Below are 20,941 nucleotides of genomic sequence, written 5' to 3'. Positions count from 1 at the left end.
CATGTTGTTTGAGTTAACACAATAGTTTTTGAGAAGGAAGGATTGTCTAGGCCAGATGGAAGGTCTCCCCAGACCTGCTGTCTGACCTTTGTGTGAAAATAATAGTTAAGCCATCAAAAGGGCTTCATGAAGGGCCCAGGAGTACATTGGCAGCCCAGATGATAAAAGGTCAAGAATATGGGCTATTTAGATATAGATGAAAACTGACAGGAACACTATAGTAATCTAATAAGACCTGTAGGGAACTGACATTATAGTTTAGGGGAGGAATTGCTGACTAAAGATGCTACATAAACAATTAAAATTACTACGGCTATCAAACTGTTGTTGGAAAGCTGTCTTCTCAAACAGGGTACTCAATAAATGCTGGGCTCCTGACTGTTTATGGCCTCTCTTTTTAATTGTTGTTTCCCAAATATCTTAAGAAAATGAAAAAAATATATATGAAAGGATTTTGTCAAGAATCTAGAAAATAGGAGTGTACTGGTTGATGGTTCTAGTTAACATATATCATGTATAAGGCTTATTCATTATCCGAGAATTAGAAATGCTATGTATTAGCCAGTGTTTACCTAAGATAGGAGAGAGAGAGAGAGAGAGAGTGAGAGAGAGAGACAGAGAGAGAGAGAGAGAGATATTTATAGCAAGGAATTATGTCACATAATATGAAGGCTCAGAAATTCCATCACTGAGAAATTCTCATACTAAGGGCAGAAGAAGACCCCCTAGTTTAAGCAGTCAGGTAAAGAGAGAATTTTCCCTTCTTCTGCCTTTTTGTTCTATTCAGGGCTACAATTGATTGGATGATGACCACCTACACTGGGAAGAACAATCTGCTTTACTCAGTCTACAAATTCAAATGGTAATCTCTTTTGGAAACTTCCTCATAGACACACCCATGAATAATGTTTGCTCAGATATCTGGGCACCCTGTAGCCCAGTCAAGTTGACACATAAAATTAGCCATCACATGCTATATCCTAATTTGGGGAAATTATTAAACCTATTGACCCCAGGATGGAAAAGAATGGCTATGCTGGCTGCCTCCAAGTTGCTCTTAGGTCTAATCCTTTATTTTCACTGCAAGTAGAGCAGTCTTCAGGGGGGATGTTTTTCTCCAACATCACCTGATAGATGAATTTAGTAACAGTTCTCAGCTCCTTGTTGCCAATGATGATCTCAGAGTTTGCAGAATTTCCTTACTGTCAAACTGGCATATGCCTGAGTGTTCTTTAGATAAAACATCAGCTCCATGCCAGCTCAGCTCTCCTTTCTAATCTACTGTTGCTACCTTGTTATTTGAGAGCAGAGGTTCCATCAATCCAGCATGACTCCCAAGAATGGTGCTTTTCCTCTTAGGTAAAGATGTGACTTTGAACCAGGAAGTACTCAAGACATAGAGCTATAGGCCCAAGTCATAGTTTTCTCTTTGCCATTACTTTGAACATAATCCTTCCCATCATTTTTCTTCTCTAAAAAATTAGAAGATAGTGAACATAATCTCTAAAGCTTACTACATGGTCTGAAAAACAATTAACTATGTGCCTTAATTTTTGTGTGTGTGTTTTTTTTTAAATTAGCATGTCTACAATGGTACTATATGAAGACTAGAAACAAAATAAATAAGATACAGTGCTTGCCCTGAATACCTTACAGTCTAGAAGGGAAGGTATATAAATCATTAACCACAATATCCTGTGATGAGTGCTAATTAAGGGACATATTTGATCTCACTCATACATACCATCTTCTTATCAAATCCAGGTGACTGCTAATGAGTACCTAAGGTTAGGAGCTCGTTTAAGGACACAGATAACCAGTTTCCTTTTAAATGTGACCTATGACCTCTATCACAGGGCATTATCACAAAGTTCTAACTCACTGCACTAAACAATAAACTCTCTCTGAAAAAGCATGAGAACAGAGGAAAGAAAGAAAAGCTAGACTGATATGGAAAGAAAGAGGGACTCAGTAGCAAAGGCTATGACTTAATGTTTTTTGTATTCCTGTTATCTAAAACAGAGCCTGACACATTACAGGTACTCAAGTACATGTTCATTCATTCATTCATTCATTCACTCATTCACTCATTCATTCACTTATTCAGCCAGTAGATACTGAACACCTTTCATGTGCCAAATGTTATGCTGGGTGCTGGGACATTATGGTGTGTAAGGTATCCAAGGTCCCTGTCCTGAGTAGACTTAAAATAAATGAGGACAAATGATAAACTACTAAATAAAATATTTTAGTAAGTCTTATGAAGGAAATGGTGAAATGATACAGAGTGTGGAGGGTCGTATTGCATAAGATAGGGTCACCTGGGACAGCCTTTCTGAGATGTCTGAAGAGAAGAAAATGTAAAGGTCCTAGGAAGGAATTTCTTGGTGCAAACAAAGGGAAGAAAGGTAACCAACCTGCCAGAATCTTATTTGCTGAAAAAAGAGAGTAGTGTAACATGGTTTTGTAGAGGTTGATAGATGAATCATATGTTGTCAAGTCAGAGCCTGACAACATGGCTGTAGGGGATGAAGAAAAGAGAAGTATCAGGAGTTATGCCTACATTTAGTTAAAGTGAACTGGAAGGAAGAAAGGAAGAAATGAAGAAAAGAAGGAAGAAAGAACGAAGAGAGGGAGAGAGGAAGAGAATGAAGGAGAAATAATTGATTAATTTATTGAGTGCTGACCTATATTTTTGTGCTACGTACAAGAAAGGTGCATCTTTTTCTGGCGTCTACAACCTAAAAAGTTAAGCTGAATTTGACAGTAGGTCAAAGTAGAGCAAACAAGAAGAATACTCAATTAGAATATAGGCTCTAAAAGAAGTGACAGGGCTGGCCGGTTAGCTCAGTTGATTAAAGCGTGGAGCTGATAACACCAAGGTCCACGGTTTGATCCCTGTACTGGCAAGCCTCAAAAAAAAAAAAAAAAAAGAAAAAAGAAAAGAAAAAGAAAAGAAAAGAAAAAGAAAAAATTAATTTTTTAAAAAAGTGACTAAACATTTTGATAGTGGTAGAGGTCTGGATGATTTAAGCAGTTAATCATTCTCTCTGTGATTCCACAGGGATGGAAGGGAAGATTTATCTTCAAAGATGAATAGAATTCACCAGGTTACAAAATGGAAAAGCACATTTCAGGCTCAGAGAACAACGCACACTGGTAAATGGGGACATGGACAGGCTGGTACATACATGTGTCGTCTCTAAGTAGTTCAGCAAAGCTAGAGGGTAGAGTACAAGAGAAGGAGTGCTGAGAGATGGGATTTTGAAAGCTGGGTAGTATCAGATCAAATAGTGTTTTATATGCTGAGAAAGGATTTACCAGTAGCTAATGCTTTCTGAAGCTCCAGCTCTGCTGATATTCTATACATTCCTCAGACAAATCAAGCCCCTTCCTGACTCAGACCCTTTGAAATAATTCATGCCTCTGATACCCTCTGCTCCAGACATTCATGTGTTGACTCTTTCCCACCAACTGTCAATCAAGTCTCTCCTCACATATCACTTCCTCCAAAAGAATGCTTCTTGCAGCTCAATCTGAAATTGATTCACCCATTTCTTTCCTATCACTCTGCTTTATTTTCTCCTTAGTGTTTTCCACCATATGGAGTAATCTTGCTTATATATGTGTTTATTTATTTATCTTCTGCTCTCTTGCACTGGGATATAAGCTCAGCAGGAGAAGAAATCTTTTCTATAACATTTACTGGTGTATTTTTTAGCACTTGTAACAGAATAGTAGGTGCCCATTAAATATTTGTAGAATGAATAAAAGAGAAGCATTGTTTGGAGAGGCACATGGTTTGGCATGCACTTTAGAATATCATTTTGGGTGCAGTATGGTAGGACTTCATCTTTCTGAAGAATAAAGCTATAAAGCCAGGGTATGAGATTTAAAAAATGTAAAATTAAAATTACCCTGGAAATGGATTTAACAGGTACAAGGCCACGTTGGAGACTGACATTCATCCTTCCAAAATAGTAGGTCCATCATCCTTAGTTTTAAAAAAGGAAAAAAATATTCCGTAAAAAGATTTGCCTCTTTTTCTACTCTTGACACCCTATTCAGCGATCTAAGTGATTATTTCAGCACATTATTATATTTTGTGGAGAAGTGGTAGAAATGACTTGAACTGTTTAATTTTTTTTTCCTTATGAAGATTGAGTATTGTTGAATTTGTGTGAGCTTAGTGCTCAGATAAGATAGCACCTTATGAAAGGTGGAAGTGAAATTTCTAAGTTTGGAGGTTGGGAGACCATTTAAAATGGCATTTAAAAGAAATTTCTTGAAATGAAAAAAAGAGTTCTTCTGTCTCTTTCAATCCTATGATACCCAATTTGAGTATTTGGATATTGAGACGTGTCTGCAGTGAACTGAAAGTCATTTTGATTTGGGTTTGAATCTTTTTTTTTTTTTTTTTTATACAGACATAACATGAATATCATTGCAAAAGACACCTTGGAATTAAAAGATCAACATGCACCTCAATAGAGCTACTATTTTTAATGCTCTGGTGTTTAGAGTTCCCGCTTTATCACTCCTCTTGTCCTGCTCCCCCCAGCCCAACAGAATACATAATCCTCGGAGGCAATGTTGACAAGGGTTAGTGAGGATTCAACAATTGTTTTGCCTTTCTTCTGTTCTAAGAAGATTAAATATAGAAGTCAAGCAAAAATTAAGTCATTTAAATATCATTTTTTAAATACTGGTCTCTCCTTCTATTTCATAAAGATGCAGTCAAATTTGAAATTTTTTTCTAAACAATGAGGAAAGAGAGAAATATCAGTTCTCTGTTCCAGCTAATTTGCCAAACATTGCTGTTTAACTTGGAGTATGAGTTACAATTATGTCCTAAATGATGGTTAGCATCCATATTAGTCCATTTCTGTTGCTTATAACACAATGCATGGAACTGGGTTCTTTGTAAGGAAAGAAAATTAATTGCTTACAGTTTCAGAGGCTGGGAAGTCCACAGTGCAGGAAACACACCTGGTGAGGGTCTTGGTGGTGGTGACAGTGTCCCAGGGGACTCACATGGCAGAAAATGGAAGAGCAGAGAGAGCAAGATAGTTCCTCCTTTTAAAGCCCTCAGAACCACACCCCTGACCGCCATTATTAATTCATTCACTACTGCATGTTCCTACAATCTAATCACCTCTTTAGGGGCCCACGTTTCAATGACCGTAGTAGGGTTTCTCACCCTCAACAGTTACGACAGGGATTAAGTTTAGGGGGGACACACAACACAAGGCAGTATCTAAAAGACTTTTAATGACTTTTAATATTTAATATTTTGTTCCATACTTCCTTTTACCTCCATTCCCTCCCTCACCCCCCGTGCCAAATCTCTTATGCATGTGAAATTTTACTGGAGAATAAATTGCAGATTATGATAGATGTAATTTGTTTTAGCACTGTAGGCCAATAGTTTGAAAAGAGACTAAATAAATCTTTGGGAGATCCAAATATCCATGTGTCATGGCCATGTACTTCCACTTCTCTTCCAATCTTAGCTAGAAAGGATTTGTTACCGCATCTACCCAGTGCTAAATAGACTGATGCACCAGATGTCTCAGTGTTGTTTTGTATAAAGGGCTGATCGATACAACTGGCCTGTGGAAATGTAAATATTACTCTGAATACCACCATTGCAGTAGTGCTTTATAAATCGCAAAGCAGTTTCATTCCATAGGTGCATAACACAGGCAAGTACTGACCACTCTGTGCCAGTTCTGGTGGATACAAAGATGAAAAGAGCTCAGAGGGCCAAGGCTCAGCTTTCTAGCCTGGGCTCAGGCAGATCTACGAGGAATCTCAGACTTTCTGCCTTTGAAGTTGTAAATAAAGGTCATTTATTCAACCTTCCACAGCCTCATTTTTTCATATAAAAATTAGGGATAATAAGAAGAACATACCTCAGAAAGTTTTTGTGGGGATTTAAGGAGATAATATTAATATAGTGATTAACATAGTAAGAGTTAACAATCTATATTTATTTCATTATATGTAAGGAGACATCATAACCAAAAAGGTATTATGACAATGATAATGATGATTCTCATTTCTCATTTCCAGAAATAGAATATCAGGGATCCTAAGCAACTTGGGTAAAATCCCAGAAGTCTGGAAATCTTGGGTCCAGATTCCAAGCTCCAGATCTTATCTTGTTTCCAGGCTCCTGGGGCTTGATGAAGGGACTGGGGCTGGGTGTTCCTATGGCAGACTATTGGTGCCCATAAAAATTTCCACTGCAGAACCTTTTAAAATTGAGTCCAAGAAAAATAAAAGCAGACTTGTTAATATTAAAAAATAATAAAAAATAATAATAAAAAGAAAAAATAAAATCGAGTACAAGGACAAAGAGTTTGCTACTCTTTTATTTCCGTTTTCATCCTGGTGGACAAAACAAGTGTGTATTACAGGCCTGACTCACAAGGATTTGACAGGAGGAGTCCCTTGTACTATTTGAGTTTCTAATGGGATAGCAAACAGTTCCTGTAATTTACTTTGTACTTTGATAATGTCTTGGCTTGAAGGGTCACACAGACCTTTCCAAACATTAACTTTTTTCCCCCTCCTAACAGTTCTAAATGGTCAGAAAAGGTTAGTGCTCCCTTTGTTTTATGAATGAGAAAACTGACATCTAAAAAGGTTAAGTGTCCTACCAAGGCCACCTCTCAAGCCACTGTGCTATCCACTCTGCTGCTCCCAGCTACAGACACACCCTGAATGCACACAAAGACATGTGTCCAGGATGTTTTTTATCTTGACCTGGAATGGCCACCGAATTCTATTTCTGTTATTTTTGTATACATCTTAAGCAATGTCTAAAAGGAACAAAACAGGGGTATATTGCAAGCCTGGCCTCTTAAAAACTGTGAAGCTAAAAGAGGTGACTGAATAGCAGCAAGACTTAGTACAAAATGTATCAACTGCAAGCAAATATTACTTATCACATTAAGAATGAGGGGGGAGGTTGATTTATTTGTTTTAAAGTTAGGTGGAACAATGTGGGGGAAAATGTAAACATATGTGGACCGGATTTCAGCACCTCTTCTAACAAAGGGAACAGATGCATTCAGTTAGGAACCCATATTTGCTGAGCTCTAGGCACTACTTTCAATGCTCTCACTTATGTTATCTCATTTGATCATTACAACAACCCTGGTTTCTGTATAATATTATGCTCATTTTCTAGATGGAGGAGACAGAAAGCCTACATAGATCACTTTTTCTCTCATGTGCATATTCAAAAGTCACCTTCCCACTGAGTCCTTCCCTTCTTGGCCACTTTATCTAAAATCATGACCTCTTTTACATTTCTATTCCATTCCCTGCTTACCAAAAGCTAATAAACATACATATATATCGCTCCCTGTTGCATCCCTAGAAGAGAATGCCTGGAACACAATAGACTTCAACAAATAATTATTGAATTGATGAATGAATGCATTCATGTTCTCCTGACAACTCATAACTCTCTTAAGCATGCAATTACATTTGCAATTTTAAATTTACTTGTGTGATATTTGGTTAAACTTTATCTTAACCTCTAGAAAGATCTATGAAAACAGAGAATGATTCTGTTTGATCATAAAGTATATCTAGCACCTAGTATTGTGTCTGGCAGAAAGTAGTTGTAAATAAATATTTTCTGATGGTATAAATAAATACGGTAATTGATCTAGTTCAGACAGTGGAAAAGTGACATAAGATTTGAAACATTTCTGTTTATTCAACTACTATTTATTGAACAACAGACATCATTGCTGCCTTCATGGGGCTTACTACCTAGTGGTGATGGTGGACTTCTCACGCCAGATGTCCAGGTAGGCCTTCATTACAAATCTAACATTTAAATAAAGAGCAGTTTTATATATGTTTTAGTATTTAACTCATAGTTTAGATATGCCTTATAAATAAGTAACCTTAATATCTGGCCACTTTACTTGTCTGAAAAGTAGGCAAGAAGAAGTAAAAAAGATGAAAGATTTATACAATCTGAAGAGAAACCAGAGTGTAAGAAGAAGGAAATATACCAGAAATGCCTCTTTCTAGTTAAAATAATCCACAAAATTTGACAACGTAGAAGTCTCTTACATCATAATTCACATTCTACGTACTCTTAAATATCACAATCCACCCTCTTAACATCATCCTTCCCCTTAAGTACTTGCCTTAATCCATCTATCACTAAGCCTATAGATTTTACAGTCAAATATTGTTTAAATTCGACTCTACCTCTCCACCCCAACTTCCACTAACTTAGTTTAGACATTGTGGGTTCCAGCCTGGATTACTTCCTCTTACCTGGTCTATCTGGCTTCTTATTTCTTTTTCCTAGCACAGAACTGAAAATCAAAATAAATAGGGCAGGTAAGGTAAATGTCCCAAACAAGCCTCTGTGTAAGAGATGATGCTAACCCCAGTCTAGTAGTGGAACTGCCTCTGACTATCTGTAGTCAAACAGAATGCATAAATCCATTGCCATGTGGCTAACTTCTTCCACAGCCTGCCTCTTGCAAATTTAGCTTCTCACTCAACAGTGACACAATTCCCTCAGCACTTACCCTAAAGCCATAGCCTGATTTCTAAACTTTATTTTTTGGTGACTGATGAACTTATTTAGCATGGCTTTCAAGGTTCTTTACACTCTGTGACCTAACTAGGCCTGTTACTCATTCTTCGCAACATATATTGTACTTGTTTGTTAGTACAGCTGTCTTCTTACTGTACGCGTATTTCTCTAAATATGGGATGTGTGTCACTAGAGGGGTGAGGGTTGCTTTCACACTGCACCCCATGACATACTGTATAACAGCCAAGGATAAGTGGAGACATTTCTCATTCTCTTTAATTCTGATGTTTTAGGAGCTGTAAGCGCCATGAGGACAGGGGATTTGTCTGCTTGGTTCTCTGCTGTATCCCCAGCACCTAAAACGGTGTCTGGTACCTAATGGACTCTCTATACTTATTTTTCAAATAAATGAAGAGAAAAAGGAAGAGAAGGTCAAACACTTGTATCCACCACATCTTGCACTTTACATCCACATTATATTTGAAATACTATTGCCATTTTCTGAGGTTTTTAAAATGTATTCAGTAGGTATGTATAGAATGCCCCCAATCCTTCCCTTGAGAAAGGAGAGGAGAAACAGACCTATGAATGAGTGAGACATACAGTATATTAGAAGGTGTGAAGTCTATATAATCCAATTATCTTTTCCTCCAACTATGTTGGTTCATCTTTTAAGGCTTAGTTCAGATATAACATGTGTCCTGACTTTGCAGTCATATTAAATGACTCTTCCTCAAGGATCTCAAACAGACAGACTTGATTAAGCCTGACCAATGCTTTTAAAATGAGAAAATAACAATTTAAACAATGAAAATTTGGCCACACTGGACTTCCTGTTTCAGTATGACAAAAATGGACTGGAACAGAGGACTGTCGTAAATGATCATAGCCTCTCCCATAGGACAGTTCCCCTTATTCTTTGCAACCTGTGTTTCTCTCTCATCCATCACACCCAGTCAGTCTCTGTGGGCATTTCAGCTGAGATCTCTGCCAGAGCACTTCTTTCCATTACTAGGATCTGTATCGCATTGCGCTATGGTTGATTTTATAAATGTCTGCCTCTTCATTAGCCCAGGAGCTACTTGAGTTTATTCATCTCTGTATTCCCAGCTCCCAGTACTCACCTGGAATGGAGGAGTTATTCACCATGCTTTTTTGAAGAAAAGTAAATTAAGACTTGATGATCTTGTTTTCAATTTTTTGCCATTGCAGACAGGAGCCAGTCAAAAGCTCTATTTTAGGCAGATACATTGTCCAAAGCAATGTGTAATTACTGAGAGGCTTACAGAGAGGGAAGGGAGAGAAATCCATAAAAAAAATTAAAAAATAAAAAATTCCTAATGCACAGCAGTCCAAGGCCAGCCAGTGTAAGGCAAATAAGCTATACACTTATGTTGACCCTGAAGTCACTATATGGTATAATTGATGCTGATAATACGCGTGTTCCTGCGTCAAGGCAAGATTCAAATTACTTGATGGAGTCTACATCATAGCATCATAGGGTGAGGAAATATGAGAGAGATATACTAGGGGGAAAATTCATCCAATAATAGTGAATACTAAGTTATTAGGAAAATTTAGCACCATGGAATCACTTATTTCCAGAACACTGGGGTTTAACCATAAATTTGGAATATCTGAAAACGTGCCAACTATTCAAATTTCTAATTGCCTACTATGATTCTTTAAAAACTGAGAATCTTTTTCTGTCAATTTTCATATCATTTATGAGAATACATTGAGCATTTGGATTTTTTTAAAAGTATATTTTGCCGAAAGGGTATAGTAGATATCACGGGAAAACGAAAGCTCTTAAGAGATAGCAAATACTTAGAAAATAGTCTCGCAATACCAGGTATTTGCATGACAACCATCTAAGTTAGTCTGTTTCCCCTCCCTCACTTCCTCCTTGTTATTCTTTCATCCTCCATTACCTGGTTTTCTGCTCCCTAATTATGTTAAAATCTGCATATCAAGATGTAAGCAAATTTATACTCCAGAGATCTTCATTGAAACACTAACTGAATTCTATACTGGGAGGCTGTTGGCATGCTGTTTCACTCAAGCAGTGCAACGGGAACCACTCTGGCAAGGTAGATTCACTTTTAGACAGGAAGTGATAGAATCTTATTCAGACCTCTCTCCCATGCAACTCAACCTAGTTTTGTGCAGATGATTCTGAAGGTCTGATACAGTTCACTGATAGCACTCTGTATATTCTGAAAACTGGTTAATTATGATAACTAGGAAACCTGGCTTTTAAAAGGGCTCAGAGACTATGTTCAAGTTTTCTTTGTAGCTATCACCAGGAGAATTGTCAAACATGGTGGGTGTCTTCTGAAATGTGAATCTGATTGAAATGCAAAGATGGGGGTGGAATGAATTCCAGAGGTAATTTGCATATAGCCTGCATGTTCACTCACTTGTTCCACTGCATGATAGAACTCTCAAAAATATTCAAAAATCTGAGGTGAGCATGAGGGTGGGTGAGAATGTGTGTGTATGAGAAGAGATGAGATTAGGAGATACAAGGGAAGGAAGCTTCAGTAATAATAATAATAATAATAGTAATAACATAAACTTATTTATTGGATTTAGAGAATGCAGCAGACTTAATGCCAAGAACTTTATATGCATTATCTCATTTAACCCACTCAACAGTTCTATGAGGTAGGTACTATAATTATTCCCATTTTATAGATAATAAAACTGAAACTTAGATGTATCTTGTTTAAACTCGTACGCTATTAAATAACAGAACTCATACTTTTCTAACTTCTGATTCTGAGTTCTTTACCACAATGGGCCAACTCAGGTTTTTAGCAAGACCCTAGTGGGAGATCAGAAGAATAGCTTTCCTCTCCTAAGTGTCCACCTCAGTCTGTCATCCCTGGAACTACTCTGCAAGAATAAGAGGACATGGGAAGTGCATCTCCATGTGGTCTTTGTCAATCACCTTAGGGGCTAACCAAGTACTGGTATTGTTTCCATTTGCTCCTTGATAGAATAAATAGAGAGTTAAAAATTAGGAGGCTGGGTAAGTCACCTGCTTTGGAGGACTTTGAAAACTAAAACAAAATGGCAACAATTAAAAAAAATTGCAGAATACCTATTCTGTTGATCACTCTACTTGATATATATGCATACATATATATCACATATATGTATATACACACACACATATACACTATATGTATCCACACATAGGTACACACACATGCATAAACATATGTGTATGTATATATTATGGCAAACTACATACAGACCAGTGATTAAAGTGTTAATTCTTTTTCAGATCAGAACACTGAATTTCAGAAGTTAGAAAAGTCTTTCAAGGACACAGACTTACTGTGTGAGAGATTTTGTGACTTCCCGAGCTTTAGCTAACTCCTCTGGAAAATGGGGATAATAACAACTGTCACTAGGAGTCAATGAAATATTGTACATAAGGCTACATCTGGGTCTGGCACAAAGCAGTGGCTCATTCCATGTATGCTGAAACCAATCTGGCCCCACTGGCCAGCCAGTGCCATCTTTATGTGGGTGAGCACTGAAAGAGTCAGAACCATGTTATGCTCATGTGACTTTGGAGTTGCTGTAGAGGTGACAGTATGCATTATCGGAATGGATTATCTTTGACACAAGCAGAAGTCAGAATATAGTGTGCCAGCTTAATTATGCTTTAATTGAGCTAGAATATACATCACCACTTGGCACAGACCTTTGAAGTCCAGCATCACCACCCTGACTCATGGGAATTTGTGCCGTTACCACCAGCGTAATTGTTGGAGTAACTGACACATTCCCAGCAGCAGATATTTCAGCAGGTAGGGAAGGTAATTAGAAGAAGATTTTGATCTTGCTGACTTATGGTGAAAAGCAAGGTATCAAGGGATATGAATGTAACGACAATCAAGTCATATTAAAGTCGACCGTGAAAGCTCCCTTTAATATGAGGGACAAAAAAGCAGTAAAAACAAAGCTATTTTCAATTTGCAGAAGAAAGAATGCTATCCTTTGATCCCTGACACAATATGACAGGGAAACAAAGCATTCAGACAAATCATCCCGTATGGTAATTATCTTTCTTGCTTGAATTTTTTTGTGTGACAATCAAGATGCTGCAGCTTTAAAAAGTTCATTCACTTTGATAATTCAACAAGTGTTTATGAGATGCCTAACACGTGCCAGGCACTATGTTAGGCTCATGGACTTTTGCACTCAGCTGCTCACAGTGTGTTGGGGTAGACGGAAATATTTTCAGATAATTAGAGTACAGAGTGTTTGGCATCAAGTAAGTTAAGCAAGGGGGTCCTTGAAGCAAGGAAGGGGACCCCCTATAATAGACTAGTCAGGGGAGGGTAGGTGCATGATGAGGTCACAGGTGGCTTTCTGGAGGATGCATTTGGTAAAATGATCACATAGGATTCAGCATGCTAATGGGGAGAGGCTATTTTTTACAGGGCAAAGAGCTTACAGAGAGGCACAGAGGCATGAGGAAGTTCAGGGAGCAGTAAAAAGTTCAGTACACCACCATCCTGGTTAGGGATAGGGCTGTGACAAATGAGGACCGCTGGGGCTGGAACAGTGCTGAGTGCTGTGGGGCTTGTTCTGCAGCCTACGGGACATAGGAGATCTTTGAGTGGGTTCATGAAGTCAAATTTATATCTTTAAAGATCACCATAAAGATCACCAGACTGGATGACGAATTGAATTGAAGAGGGATGACTGAGAAGGCAGGAAGGCCAATTAGGGAGCTGTTGTAATAAGCAGGAGAGAAATCCTAGGGACCTGGGCTAGGTGTCAGAAACTGTAGGAATAGAAGAAGGAGCTAGAGAAAAATCTGTCTTCTTTGAGGCTAAATTCAGGATTGATTTAACTGAGATATAAAACTATATTTTAAGGAAAAAATAGAGGCTTCTACATTGCCCATATTTAATGAAAATAGCAAGAAGACTACCTCTAATTTATATATGGGATACATGTGTTCTTGAAAGTCTGTATGAAGATCAAATTTTTATAAACTAAATCACATTTGAATATACCAGAAGAGATTGTGATTTAAAATACTCTTATGTTGACTGATCAGAGTATAGATAATGACCCCCTAACTTATTTGTTAGTTAATTTAAATTTTTATATTTTGTGTTAGCCCAAAGCATATTTTGTAGACCTTTGTCACCAATTCAATTTTATTTGGTCAGCTGATATATTCTGGTGTATAATACTGTGTGGATATCACTCATTTGCTATAGTAGTTTTAATCCTGATTGCCTAATTTTCAGTAATGTTTTGGCTAACGTTAGTGGTTTATCTGTAGCTCCAAGTTAATATGAATGATCCATTTACTCTAAAAAGGTAATTTTGTGAATGACATGAAAATTGTATGTGGTGGATAGATGGATGGACGGATGGATGGATGGATGCATAAGTAAGAAATTAGATAGTAATACGTGGATAGATGGAGAGATATAGAATTTGTAGACTCCTAGACCTTAAGTAAACTCTAAATATTAATGTCCTATGAGAAAACTTGGGCTCAGAAAGACTAAATAACTGAGCCATAGAAATTGCTAGTGGCCATAAATGAATTAGAATTCAGGTCACCCAATGAATAATTTAATGTCACTTACCCACATCATTCTGACAATAGACAAACTTTAGACAATAAATAGATCGTAAAATAATCTTATACTTCTATAGCAAGCCAAAGTAATAGTGAAAGAAAAGTTAAATGAAAAAAAATGGTAGTTTCATCAGTATTCCACATAAAAGCTACTTTTGTACCTAAAAAATAAAAATGGTATTGCATCAAAAAAATAGAAGAAATCACCAGACATTGCATACTGGTGGTCTTATTTAATCTTCACAGTCAGCTTAGCATTTAGTATATTTCCTCTCTTTTACAAAGAGAAAATTGGGACTCAGAGAAATAAAATGATATGACTTGCATCATTAACTTCTAAAATTTGAAGAAACCAGTAAAATGTAACTCTTCACAGTTCCTGTGATTGTTTCTAAACACCTCCCTTTGAAGCTGAGATGATGCAAGCCAGTTGGGCTGCTACTCTGATGAGAAGACACACCATGAATGCCTTCTGTTTGCCTTTAAGGAATCTTTTGGAACTACTCTTCAGGAGGTAAGTGAGTGGGTTACTGGAACATTTCCTTGTTTAACGCTTTGTAGATAATAAATCATTTCCTCCTAATAATTCCAAATGCAGTGTTTTGAAGAGTTCACAGCCATGTGTGGATGTTTGCTGGAATCTCTCAATTACTTAATCATGTTCCCATGAATGAATACAAAAAGAAAACATACTAGGTCAGATCACTTGTCCATTCTGCCCAGCGTACAGCACTAATGCGGACACGAAAGGATCATTTGTCATTTTGTTCCATAATGTCAACTTCAAAGGATTCAGCAACTGCCCAAGCAGGTCAAGCTTGTCCTAATTACAAGTTGTAACTCAACCATTCATCATTTTAGCACAACCCTTTTAGAATGTATTGCTATAGATTTATGCAGATTTTATTCACTTGTGCATCTATTATCTCTAAAACATTTATTGAGCACCTTCTGCGTGTCAAGAAATTTCTAAGGTATTATACCCAAAGATGAATATGACCTATTTCCCCTTGAAAGCTCAGGCAAAAAACTGCAATAGGTGGGTCATATGGAGTATAGCAGAGAATACCATAGAATCACAACATGGAGGTTACATTTCCCTGTTGGATGGGGGATGCTTCAAGTAGTCATGGCTTTTTAATCTCAGGCTCCAGAAAAAACACATGAAAAACAAATATGCACTGAACCTACTACCTCTGGGAGCCAAGGCCAGCAGACGCACAGCCTGAAGAAAAGCCCCCTCCCAAGCCCAGACTAGATCAAACAAATGGAAGTGAAACCACTTGACCATGAGAACAAATACCTGTTGTTCATAAATCTTTTGTTTGGGTTTGTTTTCTTTTATGTAGCATTATTGCAACAATAGCTGACTAGTATCAAACATAAAGCCCTAGCACATGAAAGATTTTCAGTAAACGGTAGGATACAACTGTTCTTATTTTTCTCCTGTCTTCAAGCGTCCATTGAAAAATGGAATGTGTATTTGAATGAATCTATGTCTATACCACATTTAAGCAAAGTATTCTATTGTTCCAAAGAGTATCTACCTCCACAGTGCAGGGAGGGAAACTGAGGCATGGAGATTCACCATGGTGCCTAAAATCCACTTAAATGTATAAGACATACAGGGTCGTGCTGTCTGTGAAAGTTGTTGTCCAACATGCAATGGAAGCTCAATGAACATTTTTAGTGCTCTCGAAAGAGAAGGAGAAGGTCCTTGGAAAGATGGAGAGGGGTGGCTGAGCTTCTGCCCAGGCTCTTGTGGCTCTTTATAGGAGGAAAGCCTCAATGTCAGGTTTGAGAGTGCACATGAACAGAGGCACCAAATGATTCTTAGCAGAACCTTCACAACCACTCCTGGGGCATGTAACTAACCCAGTTTCTCCATTGATGGAGGCTTTCCTGATTCCCTGGAGAAAGAAGAAAGAAGATTCTTGCAGCCCTCTTTAAGAGATAAAAGAGCCTGGTTTGATTTGGGGGCTTTTCATTACTTTTAGGAAAAGGAGAAAGTCAAACTTATTGCAAGCAAACTGTATCAAAAGTGAACCTCCATGTTTTATTTCAGAGTTTCCGTGGGATGTCCTGATCCTTGAGCACCATGATCTTTACCCGTGTGATCACTCTACAGGTTGAGAAAAGGACATGTGGGGACACTGGCACTTTTCACTGTGCTACAAGTACATGCCAACCACTTATTTTGTGGCAACCAAGGACTTTGGACATGGTCAAGGTTATGAGTGGGGGAAAAAAAGAAATTAACATCCACTGAGGGCCAACTAGGGCATTTCTATAATTTACTTTTAATCCTCACAGCAGCCCTATAGAGTAAGTAGAGTTGTTTATGTTTTAAGATCTGAAAAATTTTGTCTCAGAATGGCACTTTCAGTTAGATTTCCTGGAAACAAACTCTGCAGTAGATATTTCCATGCAGCGGGGAAATGCATTGAGGAGTCACTCCTGTAAGGAAGCAGGGGAGCAGGACTGGGCAGAGGAAGATGATGGACTGTGACACAGCTGTACAGAGGCCTCAGCTGTCTGTACAAGGAGCTCTGGAATTGTCCCAGTGGGACAGGGGCTGAGATATACCCCAGTGATTACATGAATAGAATTCTTTTGCTCCTTCCCTAATAGAAATAATCAGGCAGGAAGAATGTTATTGATTTACTTTGTTTGCTTATTCATGCATCCATTGATTGATTCGTTCATTTACAAACACTTACAAAGTCCCTACTATGTGCCAGAAACTACCCTAGGTGCTGTATAAACTCCAAATATTGATTAAGAGTATGTTTTGTCCTTTGAAGTCTTTCACAATACAGCCTTTCAAATGTCTAAATAAATGAGGTCTTTAAAAAAAGAAAGAAAAGAAACACCTACTTTAAAACTTGTATCAAATTAAAACAATGAAAGACCTAATCTGCAAACAAATTTTCCCTCAATGCTACAGGAAATACCGAGGGACAAGAAGACACTTGTATCGAGGACCCAAGTACTCTCTTGCCTCTTGAAAACCACTCTTTCTGGGTAGGAACTAATTAAAGGGTATGCTTTGCTGTCTCATCTCCTCTGTGTGATGGATTTGGCTCTGCACAGAGGCCAGAGTCTGGCTTGGATTGCTTCTGAATTTGCCCTTACATCAGCTGCGATCTCATAAGTCCTCTCTCCACCACAAGGAAAAAAAAATGTTCTTACTATAAATAATAACCCCTTCTATGAAGTAACTCTAAAGAAAGTAGATTGGAAAATAAAGACCGAGCTAAATAAAAATGTCATACTATGTAAGAAGTCCTGCCAGTATTTTTCCACTGGGACTCTTAGGCCATTATCCGTCAATATTTGGGGCTTAAAGCAGACAATGTAATTAGTATGATACCATTTGCTGAGACCTCCATGGACACGAAAAACCACAGTTCTGGCTTCAAGCATCCTTGACAGCCGAGCAATATAAACTAAGTATCTGCAACTAGAAATACTTACTAAAGAAAAGTTAAGGTTTTAACCAGTTTGAAACAAATATAATGTACTAGTAGCATGTTGACTTCTTAATCTATTGTTCTCTCCAAGAAGGAACGTGTAGGAGTCTACCATCACTATACTGGACTGCCTTGTAAAATGAGAGTAAAAAGAATAAGAATGATTTTGTGTTAATAGAAGAAGAGGGAGTTGACATTTAAAGACTGTCAAATTGTGGTTGAATTATGCTAATCCAATTTCTTAGAAGCACCCAAACCAACAAGCTTCATTACTAAAGAAGAGTGAAAGAAAAACTCTGGAAACTAAGAAGTATAGCTCATTCATGAACTCATTCAATCATTCATTCATTCAGCAGTATGTATTGGGCACCTACTCAAACTATATGACGGATACTATTCTAGGAACAGGGGGAAAAGGGATAAATACAGGAAAAAGATTTTATTTTCATGGAACTCACATTCTGGTAGAGAAAAATAAAATAGTTATCAAGTATAAAAATAAATAATGTAAATGTAATATTGATGACTGATAAGGGCTATGGAGAAATTAAAGCACAGTAACAATATAGAGAAAAATGGTGGGGTGAGGATTGTAGATGGAGTGATAAATACAGGCTTCTCAGAAAAGGTAGCATTTGAACAACTTGAAGGAAGAGAAGGAGTCTTTGGGAATCTATGAAGAGAGAGTGCACTCAGGGAAGAGGGAGCAGCTAGTGCAAAGGCCCTGAGGTGGGAGGAAGGTCAGCAGAAGTGGGGAAATTCTGGCAAGCCAGTTTATGCTATGTTACAGAAGCTGTATGCATGGTGTATGGTTGCCTGTTCCTAATTTGCCTAAAGACACTAGAGACAGCTTTGGGAGGCCCAGAGACTTAGAGAGCAAGATGGAGAATGGCAAGAGATATGATCAGCAAGGCCAAACCATGATGTCACTGGAAAAACAATGCACCTAAAGTCATAGGTGCTAGTTTCTGATTCAGATGCTGGCACTCATGGTGAGGTGATGTGGGGCCAGTCCCTGCTCTACTTAGAGCCTCAACCTCTTTTCTACAAAACAGGGGGGCTAAACTTGATGCTCCCCAAGGCTCCTTCCCACCACACTCTTCATGACTCTCTGAACTCTCTGTTTTAAGTGCAATTTAAATCAAGAGCCTTAGAACTTCAGGCCTTGGAGATGCCAACAAGCAATCCCATCGTGTGATGTTTGGTTTTGTTTGTTTATGCTAAAATAATTAAATCAATTATCTTTTACACAATAGCCAGCAAGCAATTTTTGACTGAGATGAGTAAGGAAATTTGGAGACCAAACCTGATGGAAAAAGGAGATAGAGAGTTGGTGTGGGTCTTTTGCCACGGATAAAGAACACATGGCCTCATTTGCACCAGGTGGTGGCTGACTACATGGATTTTCTGGATTTTAAAGTTTCAGCTTGTTGTTCTTAGAAACCAATTACAGGTTGTCAGGAATTTTTCTAAGAAGGCTGATAATTGGATAAGATGCAATCAGAGCATCTATTGAATGATGAACGTGCCCACAAATTCAGAGTACTAAAGAAATATATTTGTGTTTAATTATCCAGACTAGAAAGAAGGTAACCTCAAGTAGAAGCTCAAAGTAGCTAAGGAAATAGCTTAAACTCCTTGATTTCCAATAAAGCCAGGAATAGAATCCAGGTTTCTGATTATAAATCCTGTGCCTGGAGATGTGTATAATTGAATGATATTATAAAAAAATACTTAATATAAAATTCACAGAGCCCTGTCTTCTTTTGTGCCATCGAGGCTTCTGTTAACTCAAATAGTCCTTTTGGGTGAATTAGCAAATAAATAAATAAACAAATTAAGCAGCCCCATGCCAGGGTACATGGCTTTGTCAGCTGACCTCAGTTTAGTTGCAGCTCCTCTTCACCCCACCCTGGCAGCCCTAGTTGTGCAGTGTACAACCTTCTCAGTGTGTGTGCAGCCCTGAGACTAACCCATCAACTACATTTTGGCCATTTGAGGACGTGGCGGATTTTATCTTTTTGACAAAATAGCAACACGAAGTAATATACCAAATGCTATGTTTGCCTTGTGCTTTCCAATGAACTGAGATATTTCATAATATTTTAGTTGTTCTAAGGTGCAATCTTGTAACAGGACTGAGAAGGGAATCGTGACTGATTAGGAAGTGAAGATTCGGAGAGATATGACTTTTCCACATTCACACAATCAGTAATTGGAGAAAATGGATCTTGACTCCAGAACTTCTGATGACAAATGCAATCACTTCTCTACCTTCCTTATGTCAGTAGAGAAACTCAAGCCTACTAACTTTTATTTTCCTAAATCTTTACAGCTTCTGGAGAAGAGTTTAAAGTGTGAGGTCTTGGGAAAGGAGTTAAAATGTGAGCTGCAATGGAGTTCTGCTGTGATTTATGGATTTTATTTTTCGGAGGCATATCTGTCCTCCGTTAGGATGAACAAGTGAGTTTTTCCCACGCATGGAGGACTGCTGCGTGCAGGAAAGTAGGTTGGAATTGTCTGCACACTCATTCTTGTCTATATGGGGCTTGGACCTGTCTAAGTGCAGAGAAAATGTTGTTAATTATGAAACACGTACATGTAATAGAAAAACATAAACAATTATGTTAATTAAGAGTTGCTCAGTTTTTGGAACATAATGAAAGAGCTTTAAAAGTTATAATAATTTTGCCAAAATAAATTGTTATATTTAAAAACAAAACTCCTCCACACTCTGTACTGTGTTTATAATGCCATGTAAACATTGTCTAATAGCCATTTTTACTTTTGAGCTCTTTGTGTTGGCATTAAGAGAGTGACCAGAGACATATGCCATGCAGTTGAGCTCCTAAGTGGAGTGCCAGATAATCAGGACAATGCATCTCAGCACTACACATGTGGGAGGAGACACTCTGGTTAAAACAGAGAATTACTATGTGAGGAATCAATTTGTGACAGAAGTAGCTTATGTCAGTGCAAAATCTTATCTAATTTCTGTTCAATTATATTTGGAAGGGTTTGCATTCAAGAATGTGTAAACAAGCCTGTGGTCAACCTGCAGTCTGTTAAAATATGTTGGCCTGACTTTTAAAGCTCCAATCCTGCCACTGACCATTGTTCAGGGCATCTGTCCAGGCTCTAAGTCCTAAGCCTTACCTCAGCATGTAAGCACCCTCAGTGCGCATTTACTTCTTTCTCTAGAATTAGTTCCTTGGAGTGGACGTTTTAGGAAATCCTCATGCCCTGAACCTACCTTCGCTCCAA

Source organism: Cynocephalus volans, chromosome 15, assembly GCF_027409185.1.
Source record: "Cynocephalus volans isolate mCynVol1 chromosome 15, mCynVol1.pri, whole genome shotgun sequence".
Taxonomy (NCBI): domain Eukaryota; kingdom Metazoa; phylum Chordata; class Mammalia; order Dermoptera; family Cynocephalidae; genus Cynocephalus; species Cynocephalus volans.
The sequence above is the reverse complement of the archived record's forward strand: the minus strand, read 5'-3'. Positions refer to the sequence as shown.